The sequence below is a fragment of the Macaca nemestrina genome, chromosome 8 (assembly GCF_043159975.1).
Source record: "Macaca nemestrina isolate mMacNem1 chromosome 8, mMacNem.hap1, whole genome shotgun sequence".
NCBI lineage: Eukaryota > Metazoa > Chordata > Mammalia > Primates > Cercopithecidae > Macaca > Macaca nemestrina.
The window spans coordinates 53,725,389-53,737,734 of record NC_092132.1 but is presented as its reverse complement, the minus strand read 5'-3'; the positions used below and the strand labels follow the sequence as shown (position 1 = coordinate 53,737,734).

General features: G+C 35.7%; 1 long non-coding RNA gene across 2 annotated transcripts in view; it reads right to left on the bottom strand.

The window, feature by feature from the left end:
- Nucleotides 1-12,346, bottom strand: part of LOC105497266 (uncharacterized) — a 37,123-nt gene that overhangs the window by 7,442 nt on the left and 17,335 nt on the right. For both annotated transcript variants that reach the window (XR_011606490.1, XR_011606489.1), the window contains exon 3: nt 6,584-6,700. This is a non-coding gene — a long non-coding RNA (uncharacterized lncRNA). The remainder of the gene's footprint in view (nt 1-6,583; nt 6,701-12,346) is intronic.

Below are 12,346 nucleotides of genomic sequence, written 5' to 3'. Positions count from 1 at the left end.
CTCAGGAGCAGGAATGTGCCAAGGATTCACTCAAGGGAGAGAATTACTTGGGAGACAGTGATACAGCTTCAGAAAAAATACAACCCAGAAAATTAAACTCACCAACATATTCTTTCACCTATCATTTCACAGGAAACAAAGATCACCATTCAAGAAACACACATAAAATAAAAAAGAATGCTAAAGATGAACAACTGGGGGAAACAGAGATATACAGAAAAGAGAAAAAAAATTAAATCATTTTAAATAATTTCAGAGTGATTAAAAAAGACTCAGAGTCTACAAAAGAAAACCAACAATATGCAATAAAATAGCAATAAAAATAAAGGATTCTTGGAAATAAAGCATGTTAGGTAAAATTTTTAAAAAATAGACGGGCTGAATAAGTGAAAGGATGTTGCCAAAGAATGTAAAATCAAGAGTAAAAGAAATAAAAAATAAAAACATTACAGAGATATGGAGAAGAGTTCCACTCTATCCAATATTCATATACTAGGAGAGAAGAGGAATGAGAAAATAAATAATCAAAAGATAGTTTTTAGAAGAATGACCTGAAAACGATCCAGTTTTCACATTGAAAAGCATGCTGGGTATCTAGTAAGATGAAATACAAGCAAACACATTCATTCATTCATCCTTTATCAAAGATTTCATGTAATATTTACTATATGCCTGGCTCCATTCTAGGGATTAGGGACTGCCATGAAGAGGACAGACCAAATTCTCCCTCTATGGATCTTACATTGTAAAGATCAGAGATAAAATATGTTAATTAACAAATAAAAGTCAAAAAGAAATAAATTCTCTGAAGAAAGAAGTATAGGTAATAATAAATAATGAACATGTGGAGCTACTTTATACTGGGATAGCAGTGAAGGTACCTCTGAGGAACTGGCATTTGCTGTGAGAGCTGAATGGCAGGAAAATGCTAGCCATGAAAAGATTTGGGAGAAGAGTATGCCAAGCAGAGGGAATATCAGGTGAAATTTCCAAAAACCACAGCTTAAAAACATAGGAAACATCAACCATCCTGGAGTGAAAATGACTCTGGAATGAGAACTCTCATCTTTAAAACTACATGGCAGAAAAAGAAGAAAATAATGTTAAGTCTAGGATTTTGTAAAAAGTCAAACTACCATTCAAATATTTTTAGACATGCAAGGACACCGGGTTTATTCTGAGAGGAAAAAGCCTTTAATAAGTATTTCAGCAGAATGAGAAAAGAACACAAAGAAATAGATAACATGAGATGGATTAATACAAATCGATAAAATACATGGTTACATCTAAACACTTAATGATAATAGAACTGTGAGGATTAACTCAGTTGTTGAGTGTTCTGATCATAGCTGCAGAAAAACCACCCCAAACTTAGTTGTGCAAAATTATCACTTATTTTTATTATCTATAAAAGTTATGGAAGTGACTCAGCTCAACTAGAAGGTTCTCAGTTGGGGTTGCTAATGTGATTGCAATCAAGTGATGGCTAGAGGTAGAGTCATCTCCATGACTTCCTCACTCATATTTGAGACTTGATACTGCCTAAAAATTGGGACTGTTCGCTGAAACACCTCATGAAGCCTCTCTATGTGGCCTGGGCTTCCTTTCAGCATGGCAACTAGGTTCCAAGAGCAACTATTCCAAGAAAGAGAAAACCAAGTGAAAGCTGTATCTCTTTTGTGATTTGGCCTCAGAAATCATACAGCATAGCTTCCACCAGCTCCTATTCACTAGAAGCAAGTCGCTACAGACCAGGCCAAATTCAAGGGAAGAGGAATTAGACTGACATATTTTAAAGTGACTACACTAAGAAAAGATACGTAAAAAATAGTGCCACAAATACGACAAAAAAAAGTAACAATCTGGTGGTGAGCAAAAAGGAAGAAGTAAAAACATACTCAAACCCTTGTCTTATTTGGGAGGGTGTGTCAAAGGGTTAATGAATTATCGTTGTTAATGAAAAACATCAACATAAGTTCGAATATGTTTGTTAAAATGGCAGTGGTCCTCACACTATGTATCTAATTCTATCTGTATCTGCATAACTTTCTCCAGTGAAATGCTATTTCATTAAACAATTTATCTTGAAGATTCTCTCTTTATCATTTAATTACACCTCTTTTTACAGGTAAAACTGTCCAGAACCTTCAATACTCATGCCATCAGGCTATATCCTCATTATTGACCTTCTGGCTACTGTCAGTCCTCTGACTCAGAATCTTCCTCCTTTACTATGGTAATCTATGAAAAGTCAGTTTCTTTTAATAACCTATCATTTAAACTTGCCTTCAAATCCCTGAACCTTTCTTACCAAGTGACCCTCATCTCCAATCCACTGAGATTCACCTATAACCTTTACCAAACTCTCAATTCAGTTATCATTAAGAATTACTCCACCTCACTTTCTGACGGTAACTCTTACCCTCAAATTCTGACTACATCACTCTTGCATCTCGTAGAGACATCAATTTTTTATTGTCTTCCAGCTTATTTGCCCTCTTGCTCATCACTTTCCTTATGTACCCTGTACTGAAATGTTTATCATCTTCATTATCTTGCAGATATGTAAATTTCCTTACATCTTTAGCTTATCCAAACAACACAAAATCAATGTTGTCAAACTCTGCCTTCTCTTCTACACTAAGAAAACAACAACAACAACAATATGATTTGGCATGACAAAAAATTCAGTCTCTGTTGTCAGCGAGGTACCCAGAACTGCCAATAAATGATTTTTATATATTCTTAGTCAGAAATATATCATTCCAACATTTGTGTTGCCCTTATCAAGCATTAACAAGTTTTTATTGCTCTTCTCAAGCATCTGACACCATTCTAGCTCCTTCATTCTCAGTAAATAAGTTTATCTATTACAGGACAAAAATCAAGGTCATTAAGAGAAAATTCTTCAAATCTCCCTCAATTTGCTAATTCCCCTATACACAAATCTGTCTACCTTGCATCCATCAAAAATATTTTCCTTCATCTTTAAAAGATGAAGCCATCCTCCTCATACTACTTGTGTCTTTGAACTCTGTGTATCATGAAAACAAGTTGTCTTTCATTCATCTCTATGCTAATTCCTCTCCTTTCAGCCAATAAACATTCTCTAGTTTTTCATTTAAAAAAAAAAAAACACACACCTCCAAACTTCACATTCTCTTCAAGTTACCACTCATTTGTTTCTCTCCCAGACTACATAGAATAGTAAGCTGGATGGTCCCCTCAACATAACCTCTTATTCAGAGTTTAATGACTACATCTGTGCATCTGTATTCCACTCTGTTGAAGATATTCTTATTAAAATCACCAGTGACCTCATCATTGCTGTCTAAATAGTGTTTGTCTATTGATATCAGTTACATTTTATTCTATTGGTCACTTTATTTGTTGACACTATACTCTCTAGTTTCTTCCATTTTTTTCCTCTATCCCTTTTGATATGAGCTACCTACATTTTTTGTCAATTTTTATTTTAGATTCAGGGGATATATGTGCAATACACCTAGATATATTGTATAATAATGAGTTGTAGGGTACAACTGATCCCGTCATGAAGGTAGTAAGCACAGTACCCAATAGTTAGTTTTTAACCCATGCCTTCTGCCTCCCGCCACAGTAGCCCCCAGTGTCTATTGTTGCCATCTTTATGTCCATGCATAGCTGATATTTAGCTTCCACTTATAAGTGAAAGCATGCAGTATTTGGTTTTCTTTTCCTGCACTAGTTTGCTTAGGGTAATGGCCTCCAGCTACATCCATGTTGCTGTAAAAGATGTGATTTTGCTTTTTATGGCTGTGTAGTATTCCATGCCACCTATATTTTGCATGCTGATGTTCACCAAAGTTCTGAAGTGTCCGGAAGCTCTTCTCATGCCTTATTCCTTTTCCAGGTGATCTCACTCACTTCCAAAATTTAAACTTCTACCCATGCACTAATCATTTTCCAAATTTAATTCTCCTATATGAGTCTCTGGCTTTCAGAGTCACATAGACTGCCTGTAATAAAACAGCTTAGTATGTTCAGTCAAAAACTAAATTCATCTAATTCTGTCCTTCAAATCCAGCTTATACCTTCTAAATTATCTCTCAATTAATGGCAAACATCATTTACCTGGTCAGTCAACCAAATTAAAAATGTAAGAGTCATCCTTGAACTCTCTTTCTCCCTTCTATAACCATTCAACCATTAAATCTGGCCTATTAGATCGCCTCTATATTTCAGAAACATAGCCTGTCCTTTCCATTCTAATTAGACTAATTCAGACATTTCACATGGCTGCCTGAACTTCTGGAACAGCCTCCAAAGTTGTTTATCAGCCTCCAGTTTTGAATTCCGTCTTTCTTTACCTGCTGTATTGGAAAATAATAAACTATCACTTAGAAGGACATAATGGCAGTGAATATTTTCAGAGGAAACCTGGGTTTTTGTTCAAGTGGGGCTATTGAGATATGGTGCAACTCAGGGTTTAAAAACATAGGACCTAATGTCAAACAGCCTAGTTAGTTCAGGCTCATGCTGCGATATCTACCAGATGTGTGGTCTTAGGAAAATTACTTAGCCTCACTCTCCCAGGTTCCTTGCCTTAAGATTGGAGACAGTTACATTACCCAGCTGACGTGATGATTGAGTGTGATGCCTGTAAAATACTTACACTATGTCAGATACACAGTGAAGACTGAGTAAGTACTCTGGTGGTAGTAGTGGTGAGAGGGGTTTTGAATTTCAGAGGAGATTTTTCAGAAAATGTTGAGATGAAACAGTGGACATAGGTTGAGGAGTCAGAAGACTGGTATAGACTTCTTTGTCTCACATTTTTCCTACCGCCTGAGGATTTTTTTATTTCCTTCTCTAAAAGTGCTGAAACTGACATTCTTGGCATTTCATATCGACGGGAAAAGAGAGATCAATTATTTCAAAATTAGTTTGGGGTTCAGCAGCTAGCCACTGGATTAAAATGAAGTCTTACCCCAAAATAAATTGTAGGTGGAGAAAAGATTTAACTGCGAAAAATAGTTAAGACCATGAAAGCATTTAAAGAACACATGGATTTATTTTTCATCTCTAATCTGAGAAAGGCTTACCAAAAAAAAAAAAAGACAAAAAAAGTCATTAAAAAATTGATAAATGTGACCAAATACAATATTTTAAATTTTGCATGGTAAAAATACCTAAACAAAGTCAAAAGACAGATGATAAACTGAGAAAATATTTACAGCACATATGGCAAAAGACTAATTTTCCTGTACTAAAATTACATTAATTAAATATACGTAAAGTCTTAAAATATATTAACTTTTTCAAAAAGCAAGGACAAAACAGCATATTTGTGATACTTTCATTTATGTAAAAAGAAAAAGAGGGAATGTTTACAAATATTTGCCCATGCACTGAATATCTAAAGGGATGCACAAGAAACTGGCAAAAGGGGTGCTTCTAGGAAAAGAAACTCAAGGCTGATTTTCACTGTATGTCTTTTTTACTCTGAATGTTTTAACATATGTAAACATTATTTTTTGATCACAAAACTGAAGCTCTTTTTAGAAATCTTCCATGAAACTCTGAACAGGGTAAAAAAGAAAGGAAAGGAGGAAGAAAGTGAAGGAAAGAAGCAAGAGGAGAGGAAGGAAGGAAGAAAGAGAGGAAGAGAGGAGGAAGAAAATATTTCTCTAATCTCTGTTTTCTTATAGTAATTAAGTCAGCTTTTTATCATTTATTCAAAAAATTTCATCTCCTCTACTAGTACATAAGATTTTTAGGACAAAAAAAATCCAATCTTCCTGGTGTCTTGTACTGTACCAAACATTTAATAGATGTATAAAATTAATAAACAAGTGAATGATTATCCCCTGGTCTGTTTTATGTGTGGTCTTTTTGCTTTGTAAAATTTGCCTCCTGTTATTTCCTGTACTTCTTGGGTGTTACACAGGTTTTTCAGCATTTTGAAAAGTACAAAATGAATATTGCATGGTAGCTAACATTTTCTTTCCAAAGGAGTTTTATACCCCTGGCATTTGAGTCAGAAAAGTCCTGGAGTCCTGTCATCTTGAATAAATTCTCCATTTTCTGAGAAACACCACCACTAAAGAGCGTAACATCTATAGATTTGTATATTCTTCAGGAGGGTTCCACTACATCAAAGTGAGTAACTTTGCACCAAAATCATTATATAATTGTAGAAAACTTACTGGAAATGATTGGTATGCATTGTACATAATTTAGAGCTTTATACTGTACACTATTTAGGCATAACTGATTGAATAATTCTTGGCTACCTTATAATCAAATTTCTTCAGCTCAGTGCTAAATGTTAAATCACATCTCTAAAATGTGGTTCTAGTAATGAGAGTCTATTAACATTCTTGAGTGGTATTACGTGTAATAAAATTGCAAGCCTATGAGAATGAAGACAACCTCAAGAAAGAATGGTGTGAAACTGAAATAGGGTCCAGTTTGTTAACAGCAGGGCTAACTTCTACCTAACCCCATTCACAGGATGGAGTCTGATCACTGTGCAACTAAGAAATCTGATTCATTAGTTCCTTGACTCCACATCTGAGAACAGTCTAATTAGTTTACTCACCAGTCTCTTCAGTGTCTCCAGATGTTGTTTGATCAAAGATCTATCTCCGAGCTAACTCGGGCCTTTTTGCCAGGAAATTGTGCACAGACTTCATCCAAGAAGACAAAGGCCTTGTCACTAAATCGGTGAAGTGGCAATAAGTAACATGTTTAGTCAGAAAATTGGGCCAGAGTTCAGGGTTAGAACATCATAAGACGTTTACAGTAATGTACCATATGTATCACATTTGTACAATGATGTATTATCGTGTATCTATGATGTAAAATTGTATTTTAGATGAAGTGTTGCCTGTGTCTGCACACACACAAAAGTATTCATCTTCAGTTCTTAAATCTGTTTCTGAATTATGCTCCCTATGAAAGAGAAAGGGGGCACAGTTCAGACCAGGGTCCTAACTATATTTTGAATCTGCAAGAGTCTGCCTTCTGAAAATTGCAAATAAATGCCTTTCTTCCATCTCGCATTCCTGTGTGTGTTCCCCTGCCTCAATGCATCTATGTGTGTGAAACTGTATCAGTGCAAGAGAAAGCACAGATTGGGAAGAAGCAGGCTAGACACTCTGTGGTCATTTTGAAAAGCAAGTGTAGGCAGAAGCATGTGGAGGGCAGGGATCAATTGCCCCGATTTTCCTGGCAATAAGGGGTTTCTAGGAATGCAGAACTTTTAGTGTTAAAACCAGGATGGTCCTGGGAAAACTGAGATGGATGGTAACCCCAAGTAGGTTAATTGTCATGAAAATAATCTCTTCATCCTTTTTGGGGGCCCAGCTTATGTAGTTCTAACAGGAGATTCTGATACAGTTGCTCTGTCATTGTTGGAGCTCTTCTCAACAACTGGGGCTATTGTAATCTCATATGAGTCACAAGAAAACTTCTGGCATGGTCTAATGTAGAAAAAAAACAAAAACAAACAAACAAACAAACAAAAAACAGGAAACAATGCCAAAATCCTCTAGCACTTTTTGCAGAAGCATTTCTTCTACTTGATTTTCCAGTGGAACGTGTCTGTTCTCCAGTTCTTTTCCTGTTCTATTCCAGAACTCACCATACACCCAAGGGCAGAGAATGTCTAGTATTGTATCCACAGCTCTGCAGTCTCAAATTATATGCTTATATTAACTCTGAGCATTTCATGATGAGTGCATTCTAGATTTGTAGGTTTGTTTGTGTATTTTGATCATAGTTTATTCAATATATCTTTGGAAACATTTATTGGTTTGAATGTGTAACTGTTTCAAACGATCTTCACATCTTGGGAAAACTGGAAAGATTATGGAACTAGGAGTACTTGGCATTTAACTACACATTAGCATCATGTAATTATATGATCAGATGTGTACCATCAGCAGACTTTTGAAAATGAGAGAATTCTGTTTGACATGGGAGAATGTGACTAGTATATTTTATAATTGTATAATACAAAATACACTATGAAACTAGAAAACATAAAAAATAAAGATAAATCTATTACCTAGAAAACATTCTGTGCTTTACTGAGAATACTCAGAGCTAGCATTCATTGAACATTTGCCACTTGCCAGACATGTGCTAACATTTTTACTGGGGTTATCTCATTTAATCCTCACAGCAACCTTCTGAAACAAACATTATCACTCTCATTTTACAGATGAGGAAACTGGACTCAGAAAAGTTAAGCCATATGCTTACAGAACTGGTACTGGTAAAGTGAGAATTTCTACAGAGCTCCTCTGTTTCCCAATTGCATGCCCTTAGCTGCTCCACTGCAATGCTACTCTGCTCAACTAATGCCTACCATTCATTCAACAAGGATTTATGGATCCTGAGTGTGAGGTCTATGAAAAGCAGAGAAAAAATACCATGGAACAATACAGAATTGGTTTCTGCCTTTTTAATGCTTAACCTTAGTACGTGTAGTTTCTACATTTGTATGTGAAGCATCCTTAACATATTTTTAAAAGCCAGACCCAAATTTTGGAAGGGAACTTTCTTCCCAGAGAAATAAAAATATTAAACATTTTAATCTTTTCTTCTAAAGACAATATAGATAAGTCCTTCACAATATATGCTGTAATTAGCTTAATCTTAATAAGTATTTGATTGAAAGTAAATTTGATTTCCTTGACTTTTGAGCCAGAATATTTTATAGAATTATTCCCTTTTAGGTGAATGGAGGACTTTGCTGACTTAACTGCAAACCTAAGCAGTAGGAAAAAAAATGCATATTGCTTTTAAATTGGGGAACTTAATACCCACCCCCTCATGAATTTTACTTCATTAAATATAGGTTAGTACATAATATAATTCATCTTGTTTTCCCCTAAGTCGTCACTACTTTAAAATGAACATAGCGTGCCCGGTTAAGTGTAAAAATTAATGGAGTCTTTCTCATACAATTTATATAGCCTTCACCCCATATCATAATTAAATGTTGACTTGTATACTCACAGTGCTTTCTTCAGTCTTCAAAAATTGTACAAGGATAAGCAACAATAAAATACTTAAATAAATACTTCATGGAAAACAAATAAATCATAGTCATCTTAAAAGGCTAATCCAATAAACTAATCTGATCAAACCATCAGTCTTGTAAAATCAATCACATTTGTCTCCCAACAAAAAGACACAGAAAAAAGTTTATAAATGAAATATGTTTTCCATAGGGACTCAACCACAGATTGATTTATGAAAACAGTCCCTAAGACAAAGACTAACTTCATTCTTAAAGAATTTCCACTAAAAAACAATGACAATTCTTTTTCCTTTTGTACTAGTTAAGCAACTGGCTGGGTATATGTAAACCTTGCTGAAATAGAGTTGATACTGATCTTTACCGTTTGTCCTTATTTCAACATGGAAAATGGCAACAATCCTTCTCATCCACAAAGCCTGGGCCAGAGCATTCTTAAAAATCAATCTGGCTCCAAAGCTCGGGGTGAGGTTTCCGTAAGAATAGTGACTTTGTCATCATCAGATTTTTGTTTTTTAAAATGTAGGCAAAAGTGTTGCCATCCACATTTATCTCATATTCTAATTGTAAAGGTGTTGCTGCATTAGTTGCCATGCCACATATATTCTCTCTGACTAAATAGCTAAGCAACCATCCAAAGAAATCTGCAAGAACATTTGTTTTACATCTGGGAGAGATGTGGAGGATGTTGACTTTCAAATGCCTTCAGTACTCCAACATATCTAGTGCATCAAGGGAATGCCAAGGAACACTTGTATTTGTCTTTATTCACATGAATTTAATAAAATCAATTATTTAGAATATTAGACTGGATGGATCCTCAGAGATCATTAGCTCCATGGCTTGAAAATGTTTTAGCAATCAAATCCTTTATTTCAAAGGCAATCTGATGAAAAATCCCCAGTAGTTAATATGGACACTAGATAAATCAATTTTACAAGTTCCAAGTATAATATTGACAGGTTATTAGGTTATTAAGTTCTGTCAACTTAGTAAAATATGGATGTATAGCCCACATGTAGATGCACGTAATTCTATTAAAGTTTTTAAAATATATTTTTAAAGGGAGACCCAAGTCATACCATTAGAGACATTTTTGTAGAATATGACAGCTCCTTAAAACAAAGTTTGAGAACTTACTAATCTAGCTTCATCATCTCATTTGACAGAGGAGGAAATTGAGGCCTAAAGGGTAAAACATTATTGCCCAAGAGTACATATTGGCAAAAGTGAAACTCAAACCCAGGTCCCCAAAATAATATTAAATCATATTTGTTTGCATACACTCAGCACTCATTTTGTGCTAAGCACTTAAGTCATTTAATGCGTATCACTACATACGATAAATTAGTACTATAATCCTTATGTTTGCAGAAATTGAAACTTAGAGAGGTCAAGTGATTGACCACGTTTACAGGACAAATAAAGACCAGAATCAGAGTTTTTATTGAATACTGTTTAGTTTAACACTCCATGCCAAAATGTATATCACAAAACTGAATATGTGATCTAAGAATCTAGAGTTGGGTGAATCTGAGGCTAGAAACCCCGGTGCCTTCCCCTGGATCATCCTTGGTGTGCTTTCAGCTATGTAGATCCAAGAAGAACTATCCACAGATTGGTCCTGCCTTTCAAATTCTATTAAGCCCAGGATTGGATCTCTCTAAACACAAAAATCTTCTGTATAGGAGCCAAATCTGCCTCTGGCTGTGCCTAGAATTACTGCCAAACTGGAGAAGACACTTGTTTTAAAATTTAAACAAAGACTGTAGATTTGGACAGAATTTCATCAATTTCTATGGTGGCATCCACAGCAGTAATAAGAAAAACCATGTTTCTGAACTGAAATAAATATGACTATTGCAAAGGAAGGGTTTTGTGGTTTTCTTTTAGTGCCAAAACCTTATAAGTATATTTAAATCCTCTAACTCTACTGGGTTTCATTCTTACTCTTACTTAATATCCGTCATAAATCAAAATGCTCTCAATTTTATCAGAGCATTGACTACATGTAGTAATTAGCATTTAAAATCATTATTTGGAAGCCCTGGGGGAAATTTCATAGGTGAGATGATCCAACTTCAGTCTCCAGCTGACTGTAGGTCAGAAGCACCAAATCACCCTCTATAATTGTACTCAGTTGGTAATCTCATCTCAGTTCATGAGAGGCTCAAGCCAAATTAGGTCATATTACCTACTGCTTCTCAGGAATACATTCCAGCCCAGCACAGGTCAAATTGCATGGCCTGAGTGGTGATTACCCAGAGGCTGGCTTTGCTAGAAAGGCAGCACGGAGCAGAGGTATGACAGTGAGAAGGGATGCCAGTCCTGCGGGCACTGCAACTTGACTGTGAATTATCTTAAAACAGCTTTTAAAGATGGACCTGAGATTTATATTCAAGATTTAAAATCCTGGGCAGAGAAAGAAAACCAAGAGTCTCGATCCTGTAGGAAAGTCTCCACTTCTCAAAATTTAGATGACATATATGATGATAGCATTTTAAAAAGCCATGTGTTTCTAAATGTAATAGCTCTTAAATAAAACTTCATACAAATAATAATAATCAGAGGAACACAAAAAAGGAGAAATCCTTATAATTCTCAAACAGCTCCATAGCAGGTACTGCTGGGATCTTCAGATGAGGAAATTGACACAGAAAACTTCAGTAATTTCTCAAGACCACACAGCTGTTTTTAATATGTGGAGATTAGGCCTGAAATTCTGCATGTTTAAGAAAAATACTCCTCCTGTAATTTCTCCTGTACTTGGGAGAGAACTACCTCAAACCTTTCTTTTTCTTTTTTTTTTTTTTAACTATATTTTAAGTTCTAGGGTACATGTGCACAACGTGCAGGTTTGTTACATATATATACATGTGCCATGTTGGTGTGCTGCACCCATTAACTCCTCATTTACATTAGGTATATCTCCTAATGCTATTCCTCCCCCCACCCCCTCCCCAAAATAGGCCCCGGTGTGTGATGTCCCCCTTCCTGTGTCCAAGTGATCTCATTGTTCAATTCTCACCTATGAGTGAGAACATGTGGTGTTTGGTTTTCTGTTCTTGCGAGAGTTTGCTAAAATGAAGTTTTCCAGCTGCATCCATGTCCCTACAAAGGACACGAACTCATCCTTTTTGATGGCTGCATAGTATTCCATGGTGTAGATGTACCACATTTTCTTTTTTTTTTTTTTTTTTTGAGACAGAGTCTCGCTCTGTCACCCAGACTGGGGTGCAGTGGCTAGATCTCAGCTCACTGCAAGCTCCACCTCCCGGGTTTATGCCATTCTCCTGCCTCAGCCTCCCGAGTAGC